Source organism: Ochotona curzoniae, unplaced genomic scaffold (assembly GCF_017591425.1).
Source record: "Ochotona curzoniae isolate NIBS_2020 unplaced genomic scaffold, NIBS_Ocur_1.0 scaffold_4506, whole genome shotgun sequence".
NCBI lineage: Eukaryota > Metazoa > Chordata > Mammalia > Lagomorpha > Ochotonidae > Ochotona > Ochotona curzoniae.
In genome coordinates, this window is record NW_024467119.1 from 20,151,665 (window position 1) to 20,167,726 (window position 16,062).

The following is a 16,062-nucleotide window of genomic DNA, read 5'->3' on the forward strand; positions in this document are numbered from 1 at the left end:
ACTGCCTGAACGGGGCATTTGTCATAGTGATTAAGGTAAGACCTGGGAGGCCCACATCTTGTATCAATGCTTGAGTTTGAGACCCACTTCCAGTTTCAGCTTCCAGGTAGTACATGACTTAAGAGACAGTGGTCAATGACTCAAGTCCTGAGTCGCTGACGCCCACATGGGAGACATGGTTGGAATTCCTGCCTCCTGGCTTTGGCCTGGCCGAGTTTTTGGCCATAACGGGCATTTGGGAAGCGAAACCAGTGGAAGGGAGCTCTGTTTCTCAAATAAGTAAGTTAGTAATTTTAATAAAAGAGAAGAAACAGTCATACATGCAGGAGCAATTGTAGGAAAAAATCTGACCAGAGGGGCCCAGTGCAATGGTATAGTGGCTCAATACTCACCTTGCAAACACCTGGATCCCATGTGGGCAATGGTTCATGTCCTGGCTGCTCCACTTCTCATCTGGCTCCCTAGTTGTGGCTTAGAAGGCAGTTGAGGATGGCACAAGGCCTTGGGACCCTGCACCTGCATGGGAACCTGGAAGAAGCTCCTGGCTCCTGGCTTTGGATTGGCTCAGCTCTGTCTGTTGCGGCCACTTAGGGAATAAGCCAGCAGATGGAAAATCTCTCTTCCTCTCTGTAAAATCTGCCTTTCCAATAAAAATAATCTTAAACAAAATTCCAAAAGAGTGCTTTTGTGTAAACCCTGTGAGAACAAGGTTTATAATAGGTAGGTCGTTGTTCATGGTAGCTACTCCAAAAATGTTGATTGCCAGTTTCATTCATTGATCTGACTGATCCATATGGAGAACGAGGATGTCTGACTGCCCTATGACCTATCCTTACTTCCCAGCTTCTCTAGCATCTGCCTTCTTCCTCTGTGCGAAACAATTCTGATGGATGTGAGAGAATGGATGGGTGGGATGTGAGTGGGCCACTCTTCCATTAGGACGGCCTTGACCTGTAGAGTATGCTCTGACCAGCTGAGGTTGGGATGCGGGGTGCGGAGGGGTCCTGCTCTTGGTGGATGGGTTTGTGATGGGAAGATAGGACACACCAGTTGGTTAAGAAGTTCACGCCACTCAGGGAACTGCCAACGAAGAACTGGGCTGGGGGCAGGTACTCCATAGAGAAAAGTGAGCAAGAGAGCCTTCAGGAACCATGAAGACAGCGCTCATCTGCTATAGGCCGGGAGGTCCTTGTCTGGCTGTGCCATTTGTACTTGAATCCTAGCTCCATCGCCTGGTAGCTATTATGTCCTTAGGCAAATTGCTTATCCTCTGTGTCTTGGTTTCTTCATGTTCACAATGGGAAGAAAAATAGTTTTCACCATGGAGAGCTGTTGAAGGATGAAATGAGGTGAGGATACAAAGCACTGTGGAAGTTCTCGGGTAGTGTTAGTATTATCCCAGATTATGCAGAACAGAACAGTGCCGTGACTGCCATGTTGGTCATCTGCTGAAAGCCTGATGGTGTTATGGAAGGCAGCTCTGGGAGGTGACTGAGTCAGGATGGTGACAAAGATGAGGATCCCATTACGAGAAGCCCCAGACCCCTCGCCTCCTCCAGGTGTGAAAGTCCAGCTAGATGGTCCGCCTGCGAACTGGAGAGTGGTCCTCAGCAGACACTGGATCTGCTGACAGCTTAATCTTGGACTTTCCAGAGCAATCAATTTCCAATTTTTAAAATAGGCACGCTTGATCTTTCTTCCTTCCTTTCTTTATCTTTTTCTTTTTGTTAAAGATTAAGTAATTAATTGAAAAGGCAGAGTTGCAGAAAGAGGTAACCACAGTGGTCAGAGCTGAGTCCTACCAAACAGGAAGCTTGGAGCTTCATCATGTTTTCCCACATGGAACACAGAGGACCAAGCACTTGGGTCACTTTTCACTGCATTTTCTAGGCCAGTAGCAGGGAGCTGGATCAGAAGTGGAGTAACTGGGACATGAACCAGTACCCACATGGGATGCCAACATTGTAGGCAGTAGCTTTACCAACTTTGCTACAATGCCAGCCCCTGGAAACATTTATAAATGTAACTCACAGCTATCTCTCCTTGCTAAGATTGATGAGGGGGTAAAAAGAGCATAGGAGAAGCCGGTGCTATAGGTCAGGGCCAGAGGGAGACAGTTTCTGTATTTTACTTCCTTTACAGCAATCTCAGAGGCAGGATTATTATTCTATTCTGCATTTTCTTTTTTTTTTTCCTTTCAAATAAATGTATGTTTGTTTTTAATGATTACATGGTTGATCAGAGTGGGAAGGATCAAGGTTTAGGGAAAATTGGGTGAACTCGTTGTTTCCAAATTTGCTATTTCTTCTTCTTGTTCCTGGGGGAAGGGGAGAGACAAAGGGGGAAGCCACTCACGATGTCCCAGTACCCAGGGATGAGGAACCGCCACCTCACATCAACCCAGAGTCTCAATGTGTACATATCCTGTGGGTTCTGTCCAAGTAGCTTGGATAGTTCTAAAATGCTGCCAATTTCACCAATCTGAGGATGATGTTACCCTCCCAATGTCCATTGGCTCCATTCACTGAGATTTTTTGCCATCATTGTTTGTTTGGGGCAGTTGTCCAGTTAGTTCTGTTCTTCTGCTATAGTACCAATGTGTTGCCATATTCTCCTTTTACAATAGGGCCTATGTCCACTGCTCCACCTTTTTCAGTAAGTAGGGCATGTTCTTGCAAGTGAGTCCTAGTACCTGGACTATGTGTCCCAAGCCCTGCCATATCCCCCACCCCTGGGGCTCATGAAACCAACACCCACCTAGAAGGCAGGCCCCAAGATCTGGGCCAATCGACCCACATCCCACCAGTTCCCCTGTCCTCAGGGCTCAGGAACCAATCACTCATCAGACAAGTGGGCCCTATAACCTGAGCCAAGCTACCCGAACCTTGTCAGATCCCCTGTCCCTGGAACTCACATACCCGGGCCCAGGCTGGCATGACTCACCTTACCTCAACATTTGCAGTCTTGCTGCACAGCCTGGCCTAGTCTAGTCTGTTCCCTGTTCCAGCTCCTGTTGGTGGGTGTTGTAGCCTATCCCAGCCCACCCTTGTGGGTCAAAAAACCTAACCTTCAGTATGGTCTAGGTGGTCCTGGAGGCCTGTCAAGTTTCACTCCCCCAAGGATCCAGTTATATGTACCTGTACCCAGTTTGAAAATCCTACATTTTCTTAAAAGTAAGGAAATATCAGAGAGATTAACTAACTTGCTTGGGATCATGTTATTCTATGTAACCAGCAGAGAGGTTTTCTAAAGATGAATAAATTTACGCAACTGGCTTTTCCATGGGAATATGCCAGCCATGAGAAATCATGTATATATTCAAGATGGAGGCAAAAGAAAGTTGAGATTAAAAAAAAAAGATTTTATTTATTTAAAAAGTAGAATTAGAGAGGAAATGAAAAAGGTCTTCCACCCCTACTTTTAATCCCCGAATAGCTACAAGGGCCAGGGCTGAGCTAGAACAAAGCCAGGAGGAGGAGCTTTTCTGGATCTCCCACTGGCATTCAGGGGCCCAAGCACTTGGGTCATCTTCCAGGTAGGTAGATAGGTAGAGTTCTCCCATCCGCTAGTTTAGTCTCCAGTGCTGACAATAGCCACTGTGGGTCCAGGCTAAAATGAGAGCCCAGGAAGTTATTGGATTTTTCATGTGAGTTGCAGGGACTCAACTACTTGAACAATTGCCGCTGCCTTCCCAGGGCGCACATGAACAGAAAGCCAGAATCAATAGCAGAGGCAGGATTGAGCCCCAGCCACACTGATATGGGATGTGTTCCTGTCCTGAGTGGTGTTGCCACAGCTGCGTCACACATGTGTTGTCTTCATGGATGAAGACAGTGAGGCACAGGGAGGTTAGATCACTTTCTCCAGGTGAACACCTGCTGGGTAGTAGAGGCAGGAGTCCCAGCCAGGCAATTCTGTGCCTCTGCCATGCTTTTACCACTCTTCCTTCTGTAAATGCTGACAGCCAAACAATGGGATAACCACTTTAAAATCTGTGCATATCTGAGGTGGCTTGGGGTAGATTAAAGAGTGGCTTAATTAGTTGCCCCAAAGCAACAGAATCCTGTTAGGCCAGCTGCTCAGGTCTAAGTCACTTGATAATTATCACAAGACTTTAAAGGAAAGTAATGGAAACAGACCTTAAATGATTCATCTAGGTTCCTTCACTTCTTATAATCACAATGTCTTTGGTCTTTGACCAAGTCTAGAACTTTTTCATATTATAGTTATTTTGTGTAGTGAGAGTTTCAATGACAGTGTGTGAAAAACATAAGTTAGAAACTGCAGCAGCTTGGTTGAGTGCACATTCATGAAAAGTTGGTTATGGATGGTAAGAAAACATTGAGGGTCTGAAGGACTCAGGGCTAAATTTAGTCCTTCAAGATGTCTGTCCTGTCCTGGTCCATAGATTAGCAGTATCTCAGAGGCTAATGGCCACTTTTTCTACAGGCAACTCCACGAATTGGAGTCCATGACCAATTTGGTATGTGTCCTCCAAGTCCATAGAAATTAAACATTAAGTCATCGTAGAGCTGCTTGCAGGTGCAGGATGGTCCGAATGCCTGGGTCCTCCACCCAAGTCACATGCTATAATCCAAAGGTTATGGGATTAGGAGGCAGGACCTTTGGGAAGTGCTAAGGTCATAGAGGAGGAGCCCTTATGAACACAATTAGCATCCTTGTAGAGGCCTGAGAGAGACCCTTTAGTTTTTTCACCACAGGAACACACAACACAAAGTGCCCATATGGCTAGAAGACAGGGTCCAATCAGAGGAGAAATCTACCTTGATCTTGGACTTCCCAGTCTTCTGAATAGTGAGAAATTTATGTTGTTTATAAGACCTCCAGTTTATGGTATTTTATCTAATATCCCAAATACATTATGACACATGGTAAAAACTGGGAATGGTGGTACTTCCTTGCTTTTCTGATGCCTTAGATCCAATGGTCAAGTCAATCATCTCAAATATGTTTGGTGATTGAAAGGATTCATCATAAATTATGTTGGCAAATACTATGGAAAGTATGGAAAAGGTGTTCTTGCCTGTTCCCTTGCCCAGTACCCACTGAACCTGAACTTTACCCCAGGTTACTGGATTTGTATTTGGCACTGGACCCATCTGAACCAGATCCCTCAGGGACTCTATGCATTGATTGGCAAGATCTGGGTGGCTGTCCATGCATTTGGAATAGAGTTGGTGTGGCTGGTTTCTACTCACCAGACTCAGTTCTTAGAGCTATATCCAGCCCTTCTCTCAAAATCAGCAACTGTTACTTTACAGGGAAAGAATAATACCAAATCACCGAAGCAGCATTTCTAGTGTTCACTAAAAATGCCAAATGTTTGATATTTAACGGAAGGCAGACTAAGAAGAGAGCTATAGTTGAGACAAAAGTGGGGGGTATAATCCTTCTAACTAGGGAAGAGTTGGAACTCCAAAGACAACAGTGAAGACTCATAATCAAAGACTTTTTTGTCAACATAAGTAGAATTAACAAGACAATTATTTGGAAATGATGAGGATAAAGTAGAATCATATGACTAGAGAGAAGAGAGGGTAGGAAGTAATGCAAAATACATGGAAGACCAGACTGAAGGGCTTTGAATGCCAGCCTGAGGAGTTTGGATTTATTCTTTGTATCAGGGGAAGCCATGGAAGGTTCTAAAGAAGCCATGGAAATATTGGGTCTCTGTCTTTTAAGACTCTAAATATTCTCTGTATCAGAGCAGACCCAAATCGGCCTGAGTATCTCCAGATGACCTTGGGTGAGGCCAGTACTTCCAAGATTGATTCAGTCTCCAGGGACTAGGGAAGACGAGGTCCTCTCACTGAAATACTCACTGTTGAATATTTCACATTCCATTTTTACTGTATCAAGGTAATTTCCTTCTATCCCTGGTTTGTTGATTTTTTTTTTTTTTTTTTTTTTTGGTCACGGGAAGGTGATGAGTTTTGTGCAATGTGTCTGCTTCAGTTGAGATGATCATGTGACTTTTGCCTCTTCCTCCTATTGGTGTATTTATTGCATTACACTACTCATACCTGGCTCTTGTAATCCTTTTTATTTCTGTGGAATTGGTACTTGCTATGATTTGAACATACTTTGACACATGAGCTCACAAAAATGTTTCAATCCCAAGGTCAAAGTTAATGGAACTAAGAGGGTAGAAATTGAACCAGAATATGATGTTTGGAAGGTGGACCCAGTGAGGGGTCCTTACATCATTGGGAGCATGCCCTCAGAAGACAGCACATGCAAGAAGGCAGACCTAACAGTGTGAAATGGACTGACTTCTCTACTTCCTGGCTGGTCATGTGATCCTCCCTCCACTCATGCTCAGTGCCCCTCCATGGACATCTTTTTTTTTTTTAAGATTTATTTTTATTGTTTTTTCATTGGAAAGGCGGATATACAGAGAGGAGAGACAGAGAGGAAGATCTTCCGTCCGATGATTCACTCCCCAAGTGAGCGCAACGGCCGACACCATGCCGATCCGAAGCCAGGAGTCAGGAGCCTCTTTCATGGGTCTCCCACGCGGGTGCAGGGTCCCAAAGCCCTGGGCCGTCCTCAACTGCTTTCCCAGGCCACAGGCAGGGAGCTGGATGGGAAGCAGGGCTGCCGGGATAGAACCGGTGCCTATATGGGATCCCGGGCGTGCAAGGTGAGGACCTTAACCACTGCGCCACCGCGCCGGGCCCCCTCCATGGCCATCTTGCTGAGAGATGAAACCAACAAGGCCAACCAAGCTCGGACACAAATGTCTGACCTGTAAGTTAAACGCATCTTTTTGTCTTCATCAAGTTATTTTTGTTTTCAAAGATTTTGTTGTTGTGATGAAGATCTAATACAACAATCATTTCTTTTTGTTCCTGTCTGATGTTACTAGTTTGAGTACTCTTTTTAAATCTTATTGTCCACCTAACAAAAGTTTTGTCAATTGTGTTGACCTTTTGGAAGGACCAACTTATACTCTTTACAAATTTTAATCTATCTCTCTTCTATTTCATCTATTTCTTCTTTAGTCTTTACTATTTTCTTCCTTAGCTAGTTTTAACTTTGGTTTCTCTCTATATATATCTATATGTATATTTCTTAATATACATATATTTAGTTTCTTAAATTGTAAAGTTAAGTTGTTGAGATCTTTCTTGTTTTTAAATGTAACAAAGATCTTTCTTATTTTTAAATGTGAAATCTTACTGTAAGAGGTAAGTCTGAGCAGCAGCACGGGTGTCTGGGTCCCATAGTCATGTGGCTGTGGCTGGGGCCACCCCTGCCAGGCCAGGCTTCCTGCTGGGGATCCTAGCTCCCCATCCACTGCCGCTAGGCGGGGTAGGGTTCTGGGCTTGTGAGAGGCCAGAGCACCAACCAGTGCCGGGCTCTGGGGTCTTGAGGGTATGGAATTACTGCCTCAGGGCATCCATGGTTAAGGCCACTGTACATGTAGGTGAGGAATAAATCCTGTCGGACACCCAGTGACAGGGCCACTGTACTTGTAGGTAAGTGAGGGGACTGAGACCTGGTGGTTTAGAGGGGAAAGACCTGAAGATCTTTTTGGGTCAGACTGATGCATCAGCCCACGTGGAAATCCTGTTAGCATGGAACATTGCTGACCACCAAACACCAGTGCACATACAAGCTATGACTGGGGGCTTGTCTGGCAGGGCTAAATCCCAATATCTGACAGTGAGTGTTAGATCAGGGGATGGGTCATACTAGAATGGACAATGATACCAACCAGCATGCAAGACAACCAGGTATAGGGGTGGATTCTGTGGGGGATTTGTGTGCCCAACCCTATGGAACTACAGGTCCTGCTAGTTAGCTTATGAGTTGGGATAGTGATGGGCTGAGCTAGGTGAGACCATGGAACTTAGTGATGCTCACAGGTGCTAGAGCTGGGAACAAGTGGGGCAGTTCAAGTTTGCAGCACCTGCATGAGCACCCTAAAACAGGATATGGGGCTGGCTGGACTGCACCAACTTGCACAAAGGCTGGGACAGATGGGGCAAGCCATGTCAGGAAAGGGCCAAGCACCTGCTGACATATGGGAGACCTGGGTCTAGGAGTGGGTCCAAGTGAGGGAACCTGGGAAACTCCTCTAGTGGGTCATAGCTCCCACCGATGAGCATGTTGTCCAGGCCTAGTTGTTGGGCATACTGGGTAGGGTAGCTCCATCCATTAGTAAGTGTGTGAGTTGGCTTTGGAGCGGGGAGCACTGGGCAGAGCCAAGCAAACCATAGCTCACTGGCAAGTGCAAAAACCAGCATGGAGTGCAAGTCATGCCAGGCTAGGCTGCCACACCTACTGGTTTGCAAGAGCCAGGGATGAGAGCAGACTGAGCAAGGCCAGATTCCAGCACCTGCCAGTGAGAGTTGGGACAGGGGGCTGGCTGGGCCAGGCTGCAGCATCCAAAGCAAAGGCCAAGACAGGGGAGGAGCTATGCTGAACTGGGTCAGAGCAACTACTGGCATGTGTGAGATATGTGGCTGGGATCAGGCCTGGTTGGGGAGCTAAAGGGTCACCCTGGCTGAATTGTGGATCCCACTGGTGAGCATGGGAGCCAGAGTGGGGGATACGGTTTGGTCTGGATATGGATGTAGTCTCCCTAGGCATGGGTGTGAACTGGGTCTGGGGCATGCAAGGCTGGGCTAGACTCCAGCAGGCATTGGAGCTCATAAGAACCAGGATAGGTATAGGATGGGCTGGGCTGTGTGTCTGCCCCTGCTAAGCCATGCATGAGCTGTGTCTGGGTATGGACAGGCTTGGCTGGGGTGTAGCACCCAACAGTAAAAACCAGAATGGGTGAAAGCTGGTCAGGACAGGCCACTGTTCCTGCTAAGACAGATGGTAGACTAAGTGGGACTGGCCCACGGACCCACCAGTGTACATTAGATCTGGCATTGGGAGAGGTTCTCATAGAGGAGCTTGGCAACTCCTTTGTTGGGACACAGTCCCTGCAGGTGAGTTCAAGAACCAAGAAAGAGAGAAGCCCAAACCAGGCCAGATAATGGTACCCATGGGCTTACCTTTGGCTCAGGTTGGGGCAAATCAACCAGGGCCAGTTCATATCACCTGCTGGCAAATCTGAAAGCCAGAATGCTGTGTGGGTCATGCCAGGTCAGGCTGCAATACCAGCCAGTTTACATTAGGGCCAGGACTAGAGGCTGGGCTGCGCTGGCTAGGCTGTAGTCCCAACGAGTGTGAGCTGGACCTGGCGGTGGGCCAGGCCGGGCAAGGCTACAGCACCCACTGGCAAATGCTGAGGTGAGACAGGCCATACCAGACTGGGCTGCAGCACCCAATCAGCACATGTGAGACCCCAGGGGAGAGTGAGTAACCTCGATAGGGGGCGCTGCAGGGAGATCCTCTGCTGGGACACTAATCCCACAGGTGAGTGTGAGAGCTGGGATGGGGGCAGACCAGTTCAGGAAGGGCTACAACACCTGTAGGCCTGCATGTGAGCTAATTGGGGTCAATCCAGGATGGGTGGACTGTACCTACTGGTACATGCACAAGCCAGAGTGGGTGTGGATTGGTTGAATTCTGCTGCAGCATCAGCTGACAGATGCTGGCACTGGGGCCAATTTTGTCAAGTTAATCTGCAGTACCATCTGGGGAGTGCAAGATCCAGGAGTGGGAGTGGGCCCAGTAGAAAAACAGTGGGTACCTCCCTCTTGGGTTGCCACTCTGACCAGCAAGCATGACAACCAGGACTGGGACAGACATGGCTAGACAGAGTAGCCTGCTGGTAGGTGTGTCAGCTGCATAGTAGGGATGGTTGGGTTTAACTAGGTTTCAATGGCCATTGACATGTATGAGAGCTGAATAAGGATGTGGGACAGACTACATTGGTCTGCTGTACATGCTGGCAAGCTGGGGAACCAAGGCAGGGGGTGGGCCTGGTGGGAGTTATTGCAGGTTGCTCCGACAAGGTTACAACTTTCACTGGTTTGTGTGAGGGGTGAGTGTGAAGTGGGCAGGATCAGGCTGGACTGCAACACCCATTTTAATTTGTCTAGAAGGCAGGGCTGGAGAACTGACCCAACAATTGCAATTAAGAGTGTGTACATGGGCCTTGCGCAGTGGCGCAAGTCCTCGCCTTGAACGCCTGGGATCCCATATGGGCGCCGGTTCTATCCTGGCAGCCCCGCTTCCCTTCCAGCTCCCTGCCTGTGGCCCGGGAAAGCAGTTGAGGACGGCCCAAAGCTTTGGGATCCTGCACCCGCGTGGGAGACCCGGAAGAGGCTCCTGGCTTCGGATTGGCATAGCATTGGCCATTGCGCTCACTTGGGGAGTGAATCATCGGACGGAAGATCTTCCTCTCTGTCTCTCCTCTCTGTATATCTGCTTTTCCAATAAAAAATAATAATAAAAATAAATCTTTAAAAAAAAAAGAGTGTGTGCATAAGCTGATTTATCAGGGTTATGAACGGTTCCAGACCCAGTACTGGCATGCACACACAAGAATCAAATCTGGGATCACCACACACAAAATTTCTTTGGGAGTCCCCCCAAGTGAATTGCTGGACTCCAACCATGGTGGAAATTGCAAGTTCCATGGTCTGAATGTAGAATGCATGTCAGAGCTGAGCCTCCTCAGTGGCTTAGATGGAGCAGTGGACAACATGTGCAGGTGCACAAGGAGGATATGGCAGTACACCGGAGCCTGCAGAGGACACCTGGTACCATAACAGAGGACAGAGGACAGAACAAATCGATCAAATACCACAGCCAAGTTCTGGCAGTGAATATCTGGGCAAGCAGAGTCTGTGAGATGGACTATGTCAGCCAGTGGAGTCTGGAGAGATTTCATCATGCTTGGAGTGGCAAGATCGGCAGCAATACAGGACTGTTGAACTATCAATACCACTTGAGCAGGACCCTCGGAGCATGCCCCACCCGGGGACCCTGGGATGGCTGGGAGGTTGGGTGTGACTTCTCCCCTTATCTCTCCCCCTCCCCCAGATACAGGAAGGAAAAAAGAGAATATCGAAGCAATGGTCTCATCCACTTTCCTGAAGTCTTTGCCCCTCCACACCCTAATCAAATATGTAAAAAGTATCAAAAATAAAATGTATACAATAAAAAGAAAAAAGAATTTACAGTAAGTTTCAGCACTGCTTTTGCTGTGTCCCGTAAGCTTTGGTTTTCATGTCTTTATTCTAATTTGTCTCCAGTTATTTTCTCATTTCTCTTGTGTTTTTTTTTTTTGTTGTTGTTGTTTTTGTTCCAAGTCTAAGATGTATCTTTTTTATTTTTCACAAATTTGTGAATTTTCTAGTTTTCTTTGTGTTATTGTTCCCTAACTTGACACTTTTATGGTCAGAGATGCTTCGTGTCTTTCACATCATGAAGACTTAATTTATGGCTTAATATATGATCTACCCTGGAGATTGTCCCAAGTACACTTAAAAACACGAATATTCTATTGTTGGGTACGGTGTTCTGTGCGTATCTTTTAGACCTGGTTGGCTAATTGTTAAAGTCTTCTGTTTACTTAACACACGTTCTTCTTGACTGTCCTGTCCATTATGGAAAGGAGGTGATGAGATCTCCACTCACTGCTGCAGAACTCCAGGAGCTTTTGCTTTATATATTTTGATGACTTGTCAGTAGATTATAAATGTGTATAAGCATTATATGTCTTCGTGCATTGAACATTATGCTGACATTTAGTGTTCTTTGTGTCTTCTACATTTTTTTTGACTTAGTTCATTTTGGTTCATATTGTACACCACTGCTCTCTTGATTATTTATTTCCATGGAATATCCTTCTCCATTTTTCACTTTCAATTTGCTTGCATTTTTGCTTTAAAGTGAGTCTCTTGACAATAGCCAAAAGTTGGATCTTTTTTCATATCAATTCTGTCAATCTCTGCTTTGATTGGCGAATTTAGTTCCTCTATCCCATTTGTACTTTTTTTTAAGATTTATTTATTTTTATTGGAAAGGTAGATAGACAGATAGAAGAAGAGACAGAGAGGAAGTTCTTCCGTCTGGTGATTCACTCCCCAAGAGACTGCAATGATTGGAGCTGCACTAGTCTGAAGTCAGGAGCCAGGAGTGTCTTCTGGGTTTCCCATGTGGGTACAGGGTCCCAAGGCTTTGGGCCATTCACATCTGCTTTCCCAGGCCACAAGCAGGAAGCTATATCAGAAACTGGATGCCAGGATTAGTACCGATGCCCATATGGGATCCTGGCAAATGCAAGGCAAGGACTTTAGCTGCTAGGCTACAGCTCTGGGCCCCAAACTATATTTCTTATGTGGCTTTTTAAACTCAATGGCATTGCTTCATTTTGAATTGCATCACTCCCTTTAGCATTTCTAGCAGAACAGGTCTAGTGGTAATGGAGCACCTCAGATTCTGTTTACCTGGAAATGTCTTAATTTCAGTCTAATATTTGAAACATAAACTTGCTAGATTTAGAAGTCTTAATTCAGTTTAAACTTTTGCCACTTTGGGAGCCTTTGGCTTCACACTTTCTGATGAGAAATCTGCTGACAATCTTAGTGAGTATTCATTACAGATGGTGAGACTGATTTACTGTTTTTAAAGTTCTCTTTGTGTTTGTCTCTTAGCTTGCTTGTGGGTCTCTGAGCTCATCCTATTTGGAATTCGTTGAGAGTCTTTAATGATATCTCTGGTAGAATTTAAGAAGTATCAGACTTTATTTATTTGAATAACATTTCTGTTCTTTCTCCTTCAAGAACCTCCTCAACAAGTATGTTTGTCTGATTAATGAAATCCATAGGTCTTGCAGCCTCTGTCAACTTCAGGCTATTTCTGTTTCCCAGGCCAGCTCATTCCCATTGTGTTATCTTGAAATTTCCTGATTTTTTATTTTGCCTGCTTAGTTTCAGACCATTTCTGAACATCTATTTTTTTTTTAAAGATTTATTTTATTTCTATTGGAAAGGCAGATATACAGAGAGCAGAGACAGAGAGGAAGATCTTCCGTCCAATGATTCACTCCCCATGTGGCTGCAACGGTCGATACTATGCCAATCCGAAGCCAGGAGCCTCTTCTGGGTCTCCCACACGGGTGCAGGGTCCTAAAGCTTTGGGCTGTCCTTGACTGCTTTCCCAGGCCATAGGCAGGGAGCTGGTTGGGAAGCAGGGCTGCTGGGATTAGAACCGGCGCCCATATGGGATCCCAGGCGTTCAAGGCGAGGACCTTAACCACTTGCGCCATTGCGCCGGGCCCTGCACATCTATTTTTTTTATTCTTTTCAGTGTTTTCATTTCCTTATTGATACTTCAATTTTGTTCCTACACTATTTTTCCTCTTTTTTTTTTTTAGGATTTATTTATTTATTGAAAAAGTTACAGAGAGAAGGAGAGAGAGAGATCTTCTATTTACTGATTCACTGCCCAACCGGCCACAATGGACAGGGCTAGTGCAGGCTGAAGCCAAGAACCAGGAGCTCCATAGGGTTACCCACATCAGTGGCAGGGGCCCAAGTACTTGGGCCATCTGCTGCAGTTGTTCCGGGCACAAAAGCAGAGTGCTGCATCAAAACTGAAACAGCCAGACCTTGAATTGGCACCCACAGAAGCTGCTCCTATGTTAATAACAGAGTAAGACACAGAACAAAGCTATAAAACCAGGGAATACTTCTGAGCCAATAGGCTTTGAATGATGTGTACCTAATATTTGTGTCATCATCTAATATGGTAGTCACTAGCACCATATAGATAATGTGAGTTTGAAATGTGACTGCTCCCAGGCCACACCTTTAGCACACCACTGCGCTTGTCTTAGAGCAGCAGGCTAGGGTTCTGATGGGTTCTAGATGGTGACACCCATGTGCACCACTGCACCAGGCCAGGGGCCTGAAGCTCGGTCTTATTTACAACCTTTGGCACTGCCAAGGAACTCTGGCTTTCTTGTCCAGTTGGTCTCAGATGTGACAGGATCCCAGGGACCAGAGACCAGGCTGTGTGTCTTGGCATTGGAGCACACGGTTCATGTTGTGCCACCTCCCGTACTGACTTCTGTGCAAGGGAGAGGATCGTGCCCAGGTGCACGTGGAGGATGAATCAGCCTGCTCTGTGAACCAGTCAAGGACTTTGAATGCTGCTTCAAATGACAAAATAAGACCAGTGACTCCTCAAAAGCAGTGATGACAATACAGGGGAAGCAGCCATTGACGCTGGCTGGAATTTCTTCAGACTGATTAGATGAGATACGAAGAGATTCCTGAACCTACTTGCAGGGCATATTCCTCTAATCAGAAGTAACAAGCTAAAGAAGATGTGATGAAGCTACAACCTTCAACAACTCTAGAGAATAAGGAAATCGGGACTAGTGTAGTAGCCTAGTGGACAAAGTCCTCACCTTGCATGCACCAAGATCCTATATGGGTGCAGGTTCTAATCCCAGCAGTCCCACTTCCCATCCAGCTCCCTGCCTGTAGCCTAGGAAAGCAGTCAAGGATGGCCAAAAGCCTTGGGGCCCTTCACCCACTTGGGAGACCTGGAAGAAGGTCCAGGCTCCTGGCTTCATAATATATATGGTGTGTCTATTTTATTTTAAAAAGAAATCGCTGAGGGATAAAACTGTGAATGACTTGCCCAGCCTTATTAAATAGTGAGCTGTGACTTAAGCTGCAGGAGATCTTAGCTACTGAATTACATTGACTTTCTGCATCAGTTTATGAGTCAACACTTCTTTGCATGAATCAAGTGTGAATTTCTGGGTAATGATGAGATTACCCCACTAACTGTTTTCATGAGCTTGGATAATTGTCTTAATCTCCTGGTGTTATTAGACATGAGCCTAGTAAGCCAGTGATAGATCATTTTTTTATTTGAATCATTTCTTTGGCGTCACAACCTGTGCAAACAAAGATTCAGCTAAACTTACACATTTCTTGAGCATCACTATGTACAGTTGTCAAGATCTTCAAGCATTATCAAGTATGTTTATTCCTGAGACAAACTTAATTATGTTTGTAGTAACACCAGAATTGATGAACAAATACAGTTTAAATCTTTACTTCTTCAATGAAAATAGCAACCTTCACAAAGCTTAATGAATGACCATTGATATGGTTTTAAATTAATATTCATCATACAAGGAACCCTAGACACAATTATTTCTCAAGTATTTTTTGAAGGGCTCTTATAAGCTCTTACACATTCTTCCAGAAGTTGAATTATTTTGGACTAAAAAGATTATACTGACTCTAAAAATAAAATCCAAGAGAGTAAAATCTAGTGCCTTGGTTAAATATTTCTCCCTATTATTTCTATTTAGGGAGGAGTTGGGAGGATTAAAAAGGAGTTAGGAAAGGCTTCTGGGGGAATAAGAAAACGTGTGTGTGTGTGTGTTTAAAGGTTTATTTATTTTTATTGGAAAGGCAGATCAGATTTACAGAGAGAAGGAGAAACAGAAATATCTTCCATCTAATGGTTCACTCCCCAAATGGCTGCAGTGGCCAGAGCTGAGCTGATCTGAATCCAGAAGTCAGAAATCCAAATCTCCAGGTCTCTCACGCAGGTGGAGGATCCCAAGACTTTGGGCCATCTCTTACTGCTTTCTCAGGTCACAGACAGGGAGCTGGATGGTCGGTGAAGCAGTCGGGACATGAACTAATGTCCGTATGGGATCCAGGCACTTGCAAGATGAGGTTTTAGCCATTGAGCCATCACACCGGGTCTTTAAGGAATTGGGTGTTTGTAGGGGATGTATCATCCACTGATTAAACACAAGACATTGCCTCAAGAAAATGAAAAGATTGTGTCTATTTTCATTTTTATATTTAGCAGCTTATAGTATTCAACCATGATTTTTACTGAACTTTGCAAATTTTAGTACCCTATAACTATTTTAAGGTGTATAGCAGCCAGTTGTGTACAAACTAAAATTGAAATGTCAATGAAGTAGTCACAGGATGTGGTTAAGAACTTGCATTTTCTAACATTGGTCTCTCAATACCATGTCAATTAACTTCATGATGTTGTAAGTTGTTGTTGAAGTTGTGTAGTGGCTTTTCATTGGAGGAGATGATATTCTTCCAGCTCTACTTTCAGACCAGGGATGGTCTCCCA